Source organism: Triturus cristatus, chromosome 1_1 (assembly GCF_964204655.1).
Source record: "Triturus cristatus chromosome 1_1, aTriCri1.1, whole genome shotgun sequence".
Classification (NCBI taxonomy): domain Eukaryota; kingdom Metazoa; phylum Chordata; class Amphibia; order Caudata; family Salamandridae; genus Triturus; species Triturus cristatus.
Window position 1 is genome coordinate 19,721,825 of NC_140579.1, and position 13,262 is coordinate 19,735,086.

The window sequence follows — 13,262 nt, forward strand, 5'->3', positions numbered from 1 at the left end:
GGAGCACGCTACTCCAGAAACCTATAAAGGATTAGGGCTGAATTAGTATGAAAGTAATTTGAGTGGTGGATATTAGTCAGTTATTTGGAGTGAGAAGGGTAGCGGAGGGATAAAAGGGAAGAAAGGTTTGCATTCATGTAGCACCTGTTACCCCAGACGGGTGTTGAAGCTCTTTTCTGGAGAGTAGGACGCTACTCCGGTACCCCTAAAGGATTAGGGTTACAAATTAGTATGTTTAAGTATGAAGTAATTTGAGTGGTGGATGTGTTATTCAGTGATTTGGATAGAGAAGGGCAGGTTGCGGGATAGAAGAGGGAAAGAGGTTTGTATTTATATAGCGCTTGCTACCCCTTGATGTGGTTTTGAAGCACTTTATTGGTGAGTAGCACGCTACTCTGGAGCCCATAAGGATTACTGTTGAATTAGTATGGCATAACATGAAAGTAATTTGAGTGGTGGATATGTTAGTCAGTTATTTGGATTGAGGAGGGTTGGGGAGGGGTAGAAAAGGGTAAAAGGTTTGCATTTATATAGCGCTGGTAACCCTGATGGGGTGTTGAAACCCTTCATTGGCGAGTAGCACGCTACTCTGGAACCCATAAAGGATTAGTGGTGAATTAGTATAGTGGAATCTGGATATTGAGAAGTGAACATGTTAGTCTGTTATTTTGATTGAAAAGGATAGTGATGGGACAGAAGAGTGACTTTTTTTTTTTAGGTCATAGCAGTAGAAGGAGGCTTTTGGATGAGTGAAAAGAGGTTTTTGAGGGGAAGAGTCAGAGGGGAGAGTTTATAAAGATTTGTTTTGGGGGATGGGTATAGTAAAATAGGTGTCAGATGATGCAAGGAGGGGTAGAGTAGGAGAGAGTCTAGAAAGGGTTATTTTGGGATCATAGTAGTGGTATGGGGTTTGGGATAAATGAGAGGGTGGATGTAGAGGATACATTGACAGAGGTATAGGCTGAGAAATAGGGTAGAGCATTGGAAATGCTAAATTAGAAGAAAGTGATAAAAATATAGATCCATAAGTACATTGAGAGTATAAAGATACATAAAGGAGGTAAGTATATGTAGATTAAAGATATTGATAGAGGTACAGGGTGAGAAATAGGGTAGTGCATGGGATATGCTTTTTCAGGAGAAAAGTAACAAACACACAGATCCAAGTACATGGGAAGGTACATAGATGCACAATGGAAGAAGTACATGCAGACCAAAAGATGATTTTTTGTTATTATTTTGTTATTTACTTACAACAACATAATTATTCTACATGTTTATACAAAGCAATACACAACGATAGGTACATATCTGTAGTGAAAACAAATGCTTATGTACAGAGGAGTATGCTGTATATTTCTGTTTGCGTCTGGTGCTTATGTGAGGAAGAGCCAATTCTGGAGTAGTTTGCAGACGATAAGGTGGTGGTCGGTGGACCTTATGTTGGGGGGTAAAGAGTTCCATAGTTTGGCTGCTTGAACAGAGAAGGATGTGCCACCCACGGTTTTTTCCTTGTACCTTTGGATTTTGAGGCGAGATGCCCCTTTAGAGCTGAGGTTCCTTTGTTGAATGTGTTTGGTGATGAAGAGCGGTCCCGTTCCATGTATGGCTTTGTGGGTGATACAAAGCAGCTTGAACGTGGATCTTCTGGCAACCGGTAACCGATGCAGGGCTTTCAAGGCAGGTGAGATGTGGTCTCGCGGTTTGATATGCAAGAGTAGTCTGGCAGCTGAGTTCTGAATCCGTTGTACTCTTTTCATAGTCGTTAAAGGTGATCCGTGTTAGAGGCTATTGGCGTAATAGAGTTTGGACAGAGCAAGGGAGATGGTAGCCTGGACCTTGTGTGGAAATCCCAAAATGAGGGAAAATTCGTCGCAGCGTTTTTATAGTGACAAAGCTTGATCTTGCTAGTTTGTCCACTCGGGCATTCATCGACAGATTGGAGTCCATGATTATTTCAAGGTTTCTTACTTCCTTCGATACTTTAGGTGGTGATCCCAGTTCATCAGGCCAGGCGGCAAGTAGGTCGTAATGTTTCCAGTCGCCACACGTGAGTATTTCCGTTTTTGAAGCATTCGATTTGAGATGGCTCCAAGTCATCCATTGATCCACGGCTCTGAGACAGCTGAAAATTGGGGAGTTTTCAATGTCTTTGGGGCATTCCAGGTGAAGGAGTATTTGTGTGTCATCTGTGTATCATCTGCATAGTCATAGCACATGAGGTGAAATTGATTGATCAGTACCGGTAATGACTTCATGTAGATATTGAAAAGCATGGCAAGAGGATAGAGCCTTGAGGGACCCCTGCTTTTGGGCAGTACGGTTTGGACGAGAAAGGTGGGGTATGGATGATATTAGTTCCGTTTCGAAGGTAGGACGCGATCCAGGCTAGAGCAGTCCCCTCTATGCCGGCTTCGTAGAGTCTTTGTTTCAGAGTGACATGCTCAACCATGTTAAAGGCAGCCGAGCGGTCCAAGAGGAGTAGCGCAGCAACCCCGCTGCGGTCAACTGTGTTCTTCAGGTCATCCCAGACGGCAAGGAGGGCAGATTCTGTGCCTCTTCCTGGACGGAATCCTGTTTGGAAGTCTGAGAGTGTGTCATTCTCTTCAAGTGAATTGTGACATCTGGACGGACGCTGCTCTTTCTATCAGTTTGCCCAGGAAAGGTCCATTTGTAATGCATATGCACGATTACACGCCGAAGAGAACACCGAGATCGGAGGGTCACAAACTCCTAGTGGGCCCAGCACACATCCGACCGGACAAATCAGAAATCAGCATTGAAAAAAAATGTGAAAACCAACCTATTTTAAACATTAGGCATGCTAAAAAAGAACCGTAGCGGAGGTTTATGAGCAGCGCTGGGAGGCCCGTTGGGTAGCCATGCGCTATAGTGGTGAATGAATGAATGAAGTTAGACATATCACAGTGCTGGTTAGAGGTTACTGGGTGCGTCTGGTGACGCTGGACTTGCAGTGATTATATATATTTGTTACTAGGCTCGGGGCGCCGTATCATATTGTCAGAGCACAGGTGCATGGTGGGACATTTCCATCGTACATTAAGCAGTGTATGTGTGGTGGTCCTGACAGACCCCCTACACTGAGGTTATAACGCAAGAACACCCAGGCACTAGGACTGACTTCATTATGCGTCATTCACGAGCTGCTATTACAAGTACATTATGCAGCACATTCTGTGACATCATCGCACTACTTTACCCTTCTAAATACACAGCGCTACAAAAGGGGTCCCACGCCCCTAGAGAATACATAGGCGAAGTCAAACCTATGGACAGCCAGCGGATCCTGTGCAAAGCGTCAGTCACTGCAGGTCTGGCCGAGGCTGCTATGGACGCCCAGGAGACCCTCCCTTCAGCACTGTCCCGAGGGACCTCCAGAATAAAACATACAACCCCGCATCAGCAGGAAACAATATACGCGTCCCGGTAATAAATGGGGTGTCTTTCATATTCTGGGGTTCCCAGGGAGGTTTAGAAATTGCTTTCAGCTTTAGATTAACTCCGAGTTCACAATTGAAGTATTTTAGAAGTACAGTCCTTTTTGGCACAATTGAATTTTGTTGATTACAGCACATATATTATCTGTAGGTCGCATTACACGACACTTTATGATAAAGGATCTCCGACCTTAAAAACAGGCGCAGAATATTTCCTAGTCTGCAAATCCTTTACTGCATCCGAATTAGTGTAACTTTGAGAACTCTGAAAGAAAAGGGACAGGTGGAAAGTTTCATGACAGGGCAGAAAACATTATTTTCTCCTTGTTTGAACTGCATTTGAAGGTTTCCATTGTCCCTTACACATTATAGCTGAAGACCCTTGCCCAGACTGTCACACCAACATTAGCTGAGAATTCACTCATCTTTAATGCCTACAAACAGCGACCAACAAGCGAAAGAGCCCAGAACCTGTCGTAACCTGTCCTGAGCTGCATTTGTAGTGTTATATGAATTTGTACAGCGCCGCGAATCACCCGTGAGGGTATCCAGGCGCTGAAGGGCAATGCGCAGCGCTTCACAGGTTCAGATTTCTTTCGAATAGAAACGTTTCTTTGCCGAAACCTGCATATTACACAGCAGGTGGTGGGTTATGTGGTACATGTGGCATTCCACAATTATGTGGTAAAAGTGACAAGATCACAATCATGGAACTCAAGAAGCCCGGATCAGAAGTAAATACATGGATGGCGGGTCGCCTCTGAGGACTGAAGGGAGGCTTGTAAATACATGGATGGGGGGGGGGGGGGGGGGGTCGCCTCTGAGGACTGAAGGGAGGCTTGTAAATACATGGATGGCGGGTCGCCTCCGAGGACAGGAGGGAGGCTTGTAAATACATGGATTGGGGGGGGGGGGGGGGGGGTCGCCTCTGAGGACTGAAGGGAGGCTTGTAAATACATGGATGGGGGTCACCTCCTATGACTGAAGGGAGGCTTGTAAATACATGGATGGGGGGGGGGGGGTCGCCTCTGAGGACTGAAGGGAGGCTTGTAAATACATGGATGGCGGGTCGCCTCCGAGGACAGGAGGGAGGCTTGTAAATACATGGATTGGGGGGGGGGGGGGGTCGCCTCTGAGGACTGAAGGGAGGCTTGTAAATACATGGATGGGGGTCACCTCCTATGACTGAAGGGAGGCTTGTAAATACATGGATGGGGGGGGGGGGGTCGCCTCTGAGGACTGAAGGGAGGCTTGTAAATACATGGATGGCGGGTCGCCTCCGAGGACAGGAGGGAGGCTTGTAAATACATGGATTGGGGGGGGGGGGGGGGGGGGGTCGCCTCTGAGGACTGAAGGGAGGCTTGTAAATACATGGATGGGGGTCACCTCCTATGACTGAAGGGAGGCTTGTAAATACATGGATGACGGGTCCCCTGTGAGGACTGAAGGGAGGCTTGACCCGGTCAATCCACTCCGCACGGCCCCCGTGTACCCAGATTCTGCTGCTGCTGCTGCCTTCTTGGCCTCTCTTGCTGCCGCCTCTCCTTAAGGTCCCTGCTCTCCAGGCTTGCCCTCGCTCTCCCGCTCCGTCTTCCTGCTCTTTCCACCCCCCTTCCGCTCCCCGCCGCTGCTCTCCTGCGGCCCCGCCCCCTTCTCTTGGCACCCGCTCCCCATTCGCCGCCCCGCTCCCAGCTGCTCCTCCCTCCCACTTCGCCATATATGGTGGGGTGCGGGCGCGCCAAAGGCAAGCCCGTCTACGCCTGGACCGCGCCCAGCGCCAGAACCTCTGGACCCCGCCGGAGCCAGCCAACCCGACAGATACGACGCCGCCACCCTCCACGCACTCAACACCTGCCGACAGCCAGCCTGCTACCAAGCCAACCCGAAACGCACCCACGGAGCATTCACCTGCCACGCCTGCAACTTCACCTGCACCCGATCCTGCACCGCACCCACCAAGCCCGGCTCCAGCAACGACCACCTCAAGTGCATCTTGCTCAACACCCGCTCCATCCACAGGCACGCCGTCGAACTCTGGAACCTTCTCGACACAACATCACCAGACGTCGCGTTCCTCACAGAAACATGGATGAACGCCTCCTCAGCTCCCGACATCACCATAGCCATCCCGGATGGCTACAAAATCGCCCGGAAGGACCGCGTCAACCAAGCCGGAGGAGGACCGCGTCAACCAAGCCGGAGGAGGCATCGCCATCGTCCACAGAAACACCATCCGAATCACGACCAACTCCGATGACACCCTCACCGCCGCCGAACACCTTCACTTCCAGATACACACCGACCCCAAGACCACCCTCAGAGGCACCCTCGTCTACAGACCCCCGGGACCACGCACACAATTCAGCGAATCCATCGCAGACTTAGTCAGCCCGCACGCCCTTACCTCCTCAGACTACATCCTCCTAGGAGACCTCAACTTCCACCTGGAGAACAACGACAGCAACACCACCACCCTGCTGGGCAACCTCGCCAACCTCAGACTCAAGCAACTGGTGAACACCCCCACCCACATCGCCGGCCACACACTTGACCCCGTCTTCTCCTCCAGCAAGCACATCTCCTTCAGCCACTCCACCGGACTGCACTGGACAGACCACAGCTGCGTCCACTTCAACTTCAGGAGAACCACGACCCGCAACCACCCTCAACAGGTTCCCCGTAGAAGCTGGAGCAAGATCACCGCCGACCAGCTCACCACCTCCCTCAGCCAGAACCCCCCCACCAACACGACGGACCCCAACGAAGCAGCCCGCAACCTCACACAGTGGCTCACCAACTGCGCCGATGACCTCGCACCACTGAAGAACCCCCCCAGCAGACACGGCAGCAAGAAAGCCTCCTGGTTCACCAACGACCTCAAAAACTCCAAGAAAACCTGCCGTACCCTCGAGAAAGCCTGGCGCCACGACCAGACTACAGAAAACATGACAGCCCTCAAGAACGCCACCAACTGATCTGCACCACCAAAAGGACCACATTCAAAGAATGACTGGACAACAACTCCCACAACAGCAAGGAACTCTTCAGCATCGTCAAAGAGCTCTCCAGCCCCAGCGCCTGCAACAACGACATCACACCCTCGCAGGACCTCTGCGACTCACTCGCCACGTTCTTTCACCGCAAGATTGCCGACATACACAACAGTTTCGGCGCACAGACCGCGCACCCTACCACCGATCCGGCGTCCCCCACCACCACCCTCCGCACCTGGACGACGGTCAGCACCGAAGATACCACCCACACGATGAACACCATCCACTCCGACTCCCCAACCAACCCCTGCCCACACCACATCTTCAACAAAGCAGACTCCATCATCGCACCCCAACTCCGGAACATCATCAACAGCTCCTTCGCTTTCGCCACCTTCCCAGAGAGCTGGAAACACGCCAAGCTCAGTGCCCTCCTGAAGAAACCCACCGCGGACCCCACGGACCTCAAGAAATTCCGCCCCATCTCGCTCCTCCCCTTTCCGGCCAAAGTCATCGAGAAGATCGTCAACAAACAACTCTCCGCCTTCCTCGAGACCAACGGATCCCTCGACCCCTCGCAGTCCGGCTTCCAAGCAAACCACAGCACCGAGACCGCCCTCATCGCAGCCACTGACGACATCAGGTCCCTGCTCGACAACGGAGAAACAGCTGCCCTCATCCTCCTGGACCTCTCGGCAGCCTTCGACACCGTATGCCACCGCACCCTGAAACAGCGCCTCAGCAACATCAGAATCCAAGGAAAGGCCTTGGAATGGATCATCTCGTTCCTCGCCGGCAGAACCCAGAGAGTCCGCCTTCCCCCGTTCCGGTCCGTGGCCACCGAAGTCATCTGCGGCGTCCCGCAAGGATCCTCGCTCAGCCCCACCCTCTTCAACGTCTACATGAGCCCCCTCGCAGCCATCGAACGCCAACACAACCTCAACATCATCTCCTACGTCGACGACACCCAGCTGATCCTCTCCTTCACCAACGACCCCGCCACAGCCAGAGCCAACCTCCAGGAAGGAATGAAAGACGTCGCGGAATGGATGAAGCTCAGCCGGCTGAAACTGAACTCAGATAAGACGGAAGTCCTCACCCTGGGAACATTCCCCTCCGCCTGGGACGAACTCCTGGTGGCCTCCTGCCCTGGGCTCCGCTCCAAAGCCAACGGACCATGCTCGCAACCTGGGCTTCATCCTGGACTCCTCCCTCACGATGACCAAGCAAGTCAACGCCGTCTCGTCATCCTGCTTCAACACCCTGCGCATGCTCCGAAAGATCTTCCGGTGGATCCCCACCGACACCAGGAAGACGGTCACCCAGGCCCTCGTCACCAGCCGACTGGACTATGGAAACACCCTCTACGCTGGAACCACAGCCAAACTACAGAAAAGACTCCAGCACATACAGAACGCCTCTGCACGACTTATCCTGGACACCCCCCGCTTCAGCCACATCTCTCCCCAGCTAAGAGACCTGCACTGGCTCCCCATCAGCAAGAGGATCACGTTCAGACTCCTCACCCACGCACACAAGGCTCTCCACGACATGGGACCCACATACCTCAACAACCGCCTCACATTCTACACACCCACTCGCCACCTCCGCTCCGCCAGCCTCGCCCTCGCCACCGTCCCGCGCATCCGCAAGACCACCGCCGGAGGAAGATCCTTCTCCTACCTGGCGGCCAAGACATGGAACTCCCTCCCCACCCACCTACGACTGACCCAGAACCATCTCACCTTCAGGAAACAGCTCAAGACCTGGCTCTTCGAGCAGTAGTGGATCCCCCTCCCCCCACCGCCTTGAGACCCTACGGGTGAGTAGCGCGCTTTACAAATTAATTGACTGATTGATTGTAAATACATGGATGGCGGGTCGCCTCTGAGGACTGAAGGGAGGCTTGTAAATACATGGATGGCGGGTCGCCTCTGAGGACTGAAGGAGGCTTGTAAATACATGGATGGTGGGTCGCCTCCGAGGACTGAAGGGAGGCTTGTAAATACATGGATGGCGGGTCGCCTCTTGGGACTGAAGGGAGGCTTGTAAATACATGGATGGCGGGTCGCCTCCGAGGACAGAAGGGAGGCTTGTAAATACATGGATGGCGGGTCGCCTCCGAGGACAGAAGGGAGGCTTGTAAATACATGGATGGCGGGTCGCCTCCGAGGACAGAAGGGAGGCTTGTAAATACATGGATGGCGGGTCGCCTCCGAGGACAGAAGGGAGGCTTGTAAATACATGGATGGCGGGTCGCCTCCGAGGACAGAAGGGAGGCTTGTAAATACATGGATGGCGGGTCGCCTCCGAGGACAGAAGGGAGGCTTGTAAATACATGGATGGCGGGTCGCCTCTGAGGACAGAAGGGAGGCTTGTAAATACATGGATGGCGGGTCGCCTCTGAGGACTGAAGGGAGGCTTGTAAATACATGGATGGCGGGTCCCCTCTGAGGACAGAAGGGAGGCTTGTAAATACATGGATGGGGGTCGCCTCCGAGGACTGAAGGGAGGCTTGTAAATACATGGATGGGGGTCGCCTCCGAGGACTGAAGGGAGGCTTGTAAATACATGGATGGTGGGTCGCCTCCGAGTACTGAATGGAGGCTTGTAAATACATGGATGGCGGGTCCCCTCTGAGGACAGAAGGGAGGCTTGTAAATACATGGATGGGGGTCGCCTCCGAGGACTGAAGGAGGCTTGTAAATACATGGATGGTGGGTCGCCTCCGAGGACTGAAGGGAGGCTTGTAAATACATGGATGGCGGGTCGCCTCTGAGGACTGAAGGGAGGCTTGTAAATACATGGATGGCGGGTCGCCTCCGAGGACTGAAGGGAGGCTTGTAAATACATGCATGGCGGGTCACCTCTTGGGACTGAAGGTAGGCTTGTAAATACATGGATGGCGGGTCGCCTCCGAGGACAGAAGGGAGGCTTTAAATACAGGGATGGCGGGTCCCCTCTGAGGACTGAAGGGAGGCTTGTAAATACAGGGATGGCGGGTCCCCTCTGAGGACTGAAGGGAGGCTTGTCAATACATGGATGGGGGTCGCTCTTAGGACTGAAGGGAGGCTTGTAAATACATGGATGGGGGTCGCCTCTAAGGACTGAAGGGAGGCTTGTAAATACAGGGATGGCGGGTCCCCTCTGAGGACTGAAGGGAGGCTTGTCAATACATGGATGGGGGTCGCTCTTAGGACTGAAGGGAGGCTTGTAAATACATGGATGGGGGTCGCCTCTAAGGACTGAAGGGAGGCTTGTAAATACATGGATGGGGGGGGGGGGGGGAAAGAGGTCCCCTCTGAGGTCTGAAGGGAGGCTTCCAAGTCCCGGTTATAACAGGTGAACCTTACTCTAACTGGTGCCACGTCACTCTGGTGTACATTAATGTGTGCAGATAGCCAATAATGCCCTGCGCCTCTGTGTACTACACTGTGCTTCAATCAGCACAGATACCTCATAGCGCTAACCTTCCCTCGATACATTGATGTATTAATTCTGCATTTGTTTGTAGTACGGGCATTACCCGGAGGTGTTACAGCGCGTTTTTATTAAAAACAGGTTTTGGTTCAGAGGATACAAAGTTACAGTCAGTTGCTGGTTCGGTCATTACCTGAGGCACACAGTGGGGGTAAAGACAGGGGTCGTTAAATATTTCGATCGCTACAGATGCACTGATACAGATAGTTAGGGGTTGTAGGGGGCACCGGGTACAGGTAGTGGCAGCAAGGTTAGGTGGGGAGAGGATGTGGCCTCTGGTGCAGGAAACCAGGGTTCGAGCCTTGGGGTCGCGTCCACATCCTGTGATTCTGGGCAAATCACTTCATCTCCCCGTGCCTGAATGTGTAATGAAAATACAGTGCTCAAGTAAAGCGCTCCAATACCTTCGGGCCGAGTTCGCGCTAAAGATGCAAAAAAAGAAAAACACACAGGTCGCACAGTCAGGGGGAGGGGGTTATCCCTCCAGAGGGAGGTCGGCTAAGGGGACAGCTGGTAAAACATGTCTTTATGAAGAGGAGCTTTCAGGTATGCGAGGCCTGGTGGGTGATATAATATAAATTTGAACAAAAAAGAAAAAAATACATGCATTTCTCCTGGCATCCCCCTGGCTTCTATGGGGAGCCAGCCACAAGCATAGGCGAGATAGGGTTGTTTGTATTCGCCTCATAGAAAAAGCACACACATGACTACATCTCCCAAAATGCACTTCTGCCTCCCTCAGTAGACACTTCCATAAAAGTAAGTTCCACGTTGCAGTTTAAAAAAGAAAGGGCACAACAGGGGCATGCAATATTTAGTCTTTGCCTCTTTAAAAATACAAATGTGAATACACTGCCCTTTAGTCGGGTGTCTGTGTATTTTGTAGGCTGGCACGAGAGTTCTTGCCCCCTTCTCCTAGTTTGGATTTCCCTCCCCTCCCCCCAGGGCTGGACACGTGTACTCACCCTAAATGACAAGTAAGTGTCGGAATCCCTCAGATCCGCATCTGTCAAGTCTGCCTTGGGGGGAGTCGGGTAGTGTCTGTAGCGCCTCGAGGAAACCCCGGAGCTCAATGCGCTGCACACATAGTTACATGTTGCTGGAAGCAGGCATTTTCAGGGGCGGCCTCTGCCCTCCGAGACCTGCTGAACCGACCAGGACGACCCGGAAACAGGTCTGGTGAGGCGGCACCGGAGTAGGCCCCGCCCCCGTGGAAGGTCCCGGTACCGGAGCTGACTATAACCAAAGGTGGATGCAGCCCTTACTGTCTCAAGCCCCGCCCTCTGGTACCAGATCCAGCTGCCCCTCTCCCCTCAGGGAAGTGCGGTACCTGACCCAGCCCCGCCTTCACGTCACTGCTGTCCCCTCCCCCTAGGGAGGTGAAGGTACCCAAGCAAGCCCCGCCCTCAGGTAAGTCCTGCCCCCACCTGAGCAGAGCCTGCTCTCCAGGGAGGTGCAGGTAACTGAGCCAGCCACATACTCGGGGACCTGCCCCCACCTCAGCCAGCCCCACCCTCGGGTTAGAGGAGCCCCCGCTGGAGCAGGCCCCGCCCTCGGCGTTCACCTTCCTCCTGCCCAAGTTGGTAAGTACAAGTCCTGCTGGTTGAGCTTTCCACGTGTGTCTGCTCCGGCGGGAGTCAGTCACCCTACCTTCGCATACTGCCACTGCCGGGGGGTGGGGTACGGTGCTCGTCAGGGGCATGACCCAGGGCGGTGCGACCGGTGCCACTGCACCGGGTGCTGGCTTCCTGGGGGCGCCGTGTTTGCCAGATCATTATGTTTCTGAAGCACCTGCCTTTCCTCGGCAATTAGCAGCCTCACAAAAATATCAAGATAAGTCCTGTGACCAATGTCCTTCCTGGAGAGCGATCAGAGTTTTGTATAGTTGAGGTTTTGACTTATGTGAAGTTCGTGCAGAGGGTTGAGATGCCGCTGCAAAAACTGTACCAAGTAGATTACAGAGTGCGTGTGATGTAAACAGATCAGCAGGTTACTGCTTTCAAAAGAGACATCCTTTTGTTACTTGCAATTTATAACTTAAAGTCCTAATATAGAATAGTGAGCTATTAACTTTCATCCTGGAACTGCATACACACCGCAAAGTATACATTATTAGAACATTGATTAATGTTGCAAAAAGGGTTAATTTGGCTAGAAATCAATTCTTATTATTAAAGAAAACTCCCAACTATGCTGTTTCTTTTCCAACTCTGAGTTTGTGCCTCTCCACACCAAGCACTCAAACTATACTGCCTACCAGTATGGATGACATGCGACTCCTACACTTTCAGTCCTTTGGCTTATGTAACGTTTCCTATACACTGATTTACAATCGTATGATTGATTGTCTCTGTGTAATGTGTGTGTGATGCAAAGTGCTCGGACACCCTACACTGGTATGAGTGGCGCTATATAACTAATTCAATGCATCTGAGAGGGTGTGGTTATGGAGACGTGGTCACTGTTAAAGGGTGCAAGTGAGAGAATCCGTGGTGGAGGTGGTCATTGGGGGGCGCCAAGAAACATTGTCGCACAGGGCGCCACCAGCACTAAGGCCGGCCCTGGCATGACCCCCCCCCCTTCCTATAGTTACAAACACCCACAGAGGCAGGGTAAAGCTGGAGACCTTGTAGGGTCTTTGAGTAGAGAGCCGGGGGGGGGGGGGGCTGAGTGGCCTGTGTGGCTGCAGAAGAGCATGCCGGGAGGGGTTGAGCAGTACGCTCAGAGCTCTGCAGCCTTGTAGGAGCAGTCTGCGATGGTAGGATCCCTATAGGGGGCAGGGCTGCAGTAGGTCCTTCATACAGAGTAGTGGGGGGGCAGTGCTGCAGCGGTTTCCAAGCGTGAAGGGCCTCAAGGCGCGCAGTGAGGCGAGGGGCGCACTAGTGACCAAGGTACCTTGACTGACTCTGGCGATCAGCAGTTCTATGAGGCCTCATGACGTCTGAGGAGGTTTGAGTCTACAATGCCTGACTCTACAGAGGAGCCATACCGCGCATTATGGCGTTAACCTCTCTCGACTGCTGGAATTTGTGCCCTCGTCTCCCTCTTACACCGCTCTATCTTCAGTCCTATCATGTTGAATCAGTCCTGTTCTGAAGTAACAGCCTGTTCCTAATCGCCTCACTTCCCTGACTGCACATTAATTCGGGTATCTTCACCCGACTCCTGGAATATGTGCCCCCTTCTTGTCCTTACACTTCTCCTCACCACCGCTACCCTAGCAGCACTCTTCTCTTATCCCCACCGCCCTCCTCCTCCTCCTCCTCCTCATTTTCCCAACATGGCCACCACGCGCGTTAAATCTGGAATTAATTGCTACAAAATCATTTAC

General features: G+C 52.4%; 1 protein-coding gene across 7 annotated transcripts in view; it reads right to left on the reverse strand.

The window, feature by feature from the left end:
• The window catches only part of LOC146869170 (uncharacterized), a 166,788-nt gene that overhangs the window by 123,575 nt on the left and 29,951 nt on the right, over window positions 1-13,262 (reverse strand). Inside the window, exon 1 of one of the 7 annotated variants that reach the window (XR_014977630.1) lies at window positions 10,897-11,103. The exons of 2 other annotated variants lie outside the window; for them this stretch is intronic. The gene's annotated coding sequence lies outside the window, so the exon portion shown is untranslated. Of the gene's footprint in view, window positions 1-10,896; window positions 11,242-13,262 lie in introns of those variants that run through there. 4 more of the 7 variants (XM_085640904.1, XM_085640908.1, XM_085640924.1 and 1 more) reach the window with 4 other exon arrangements.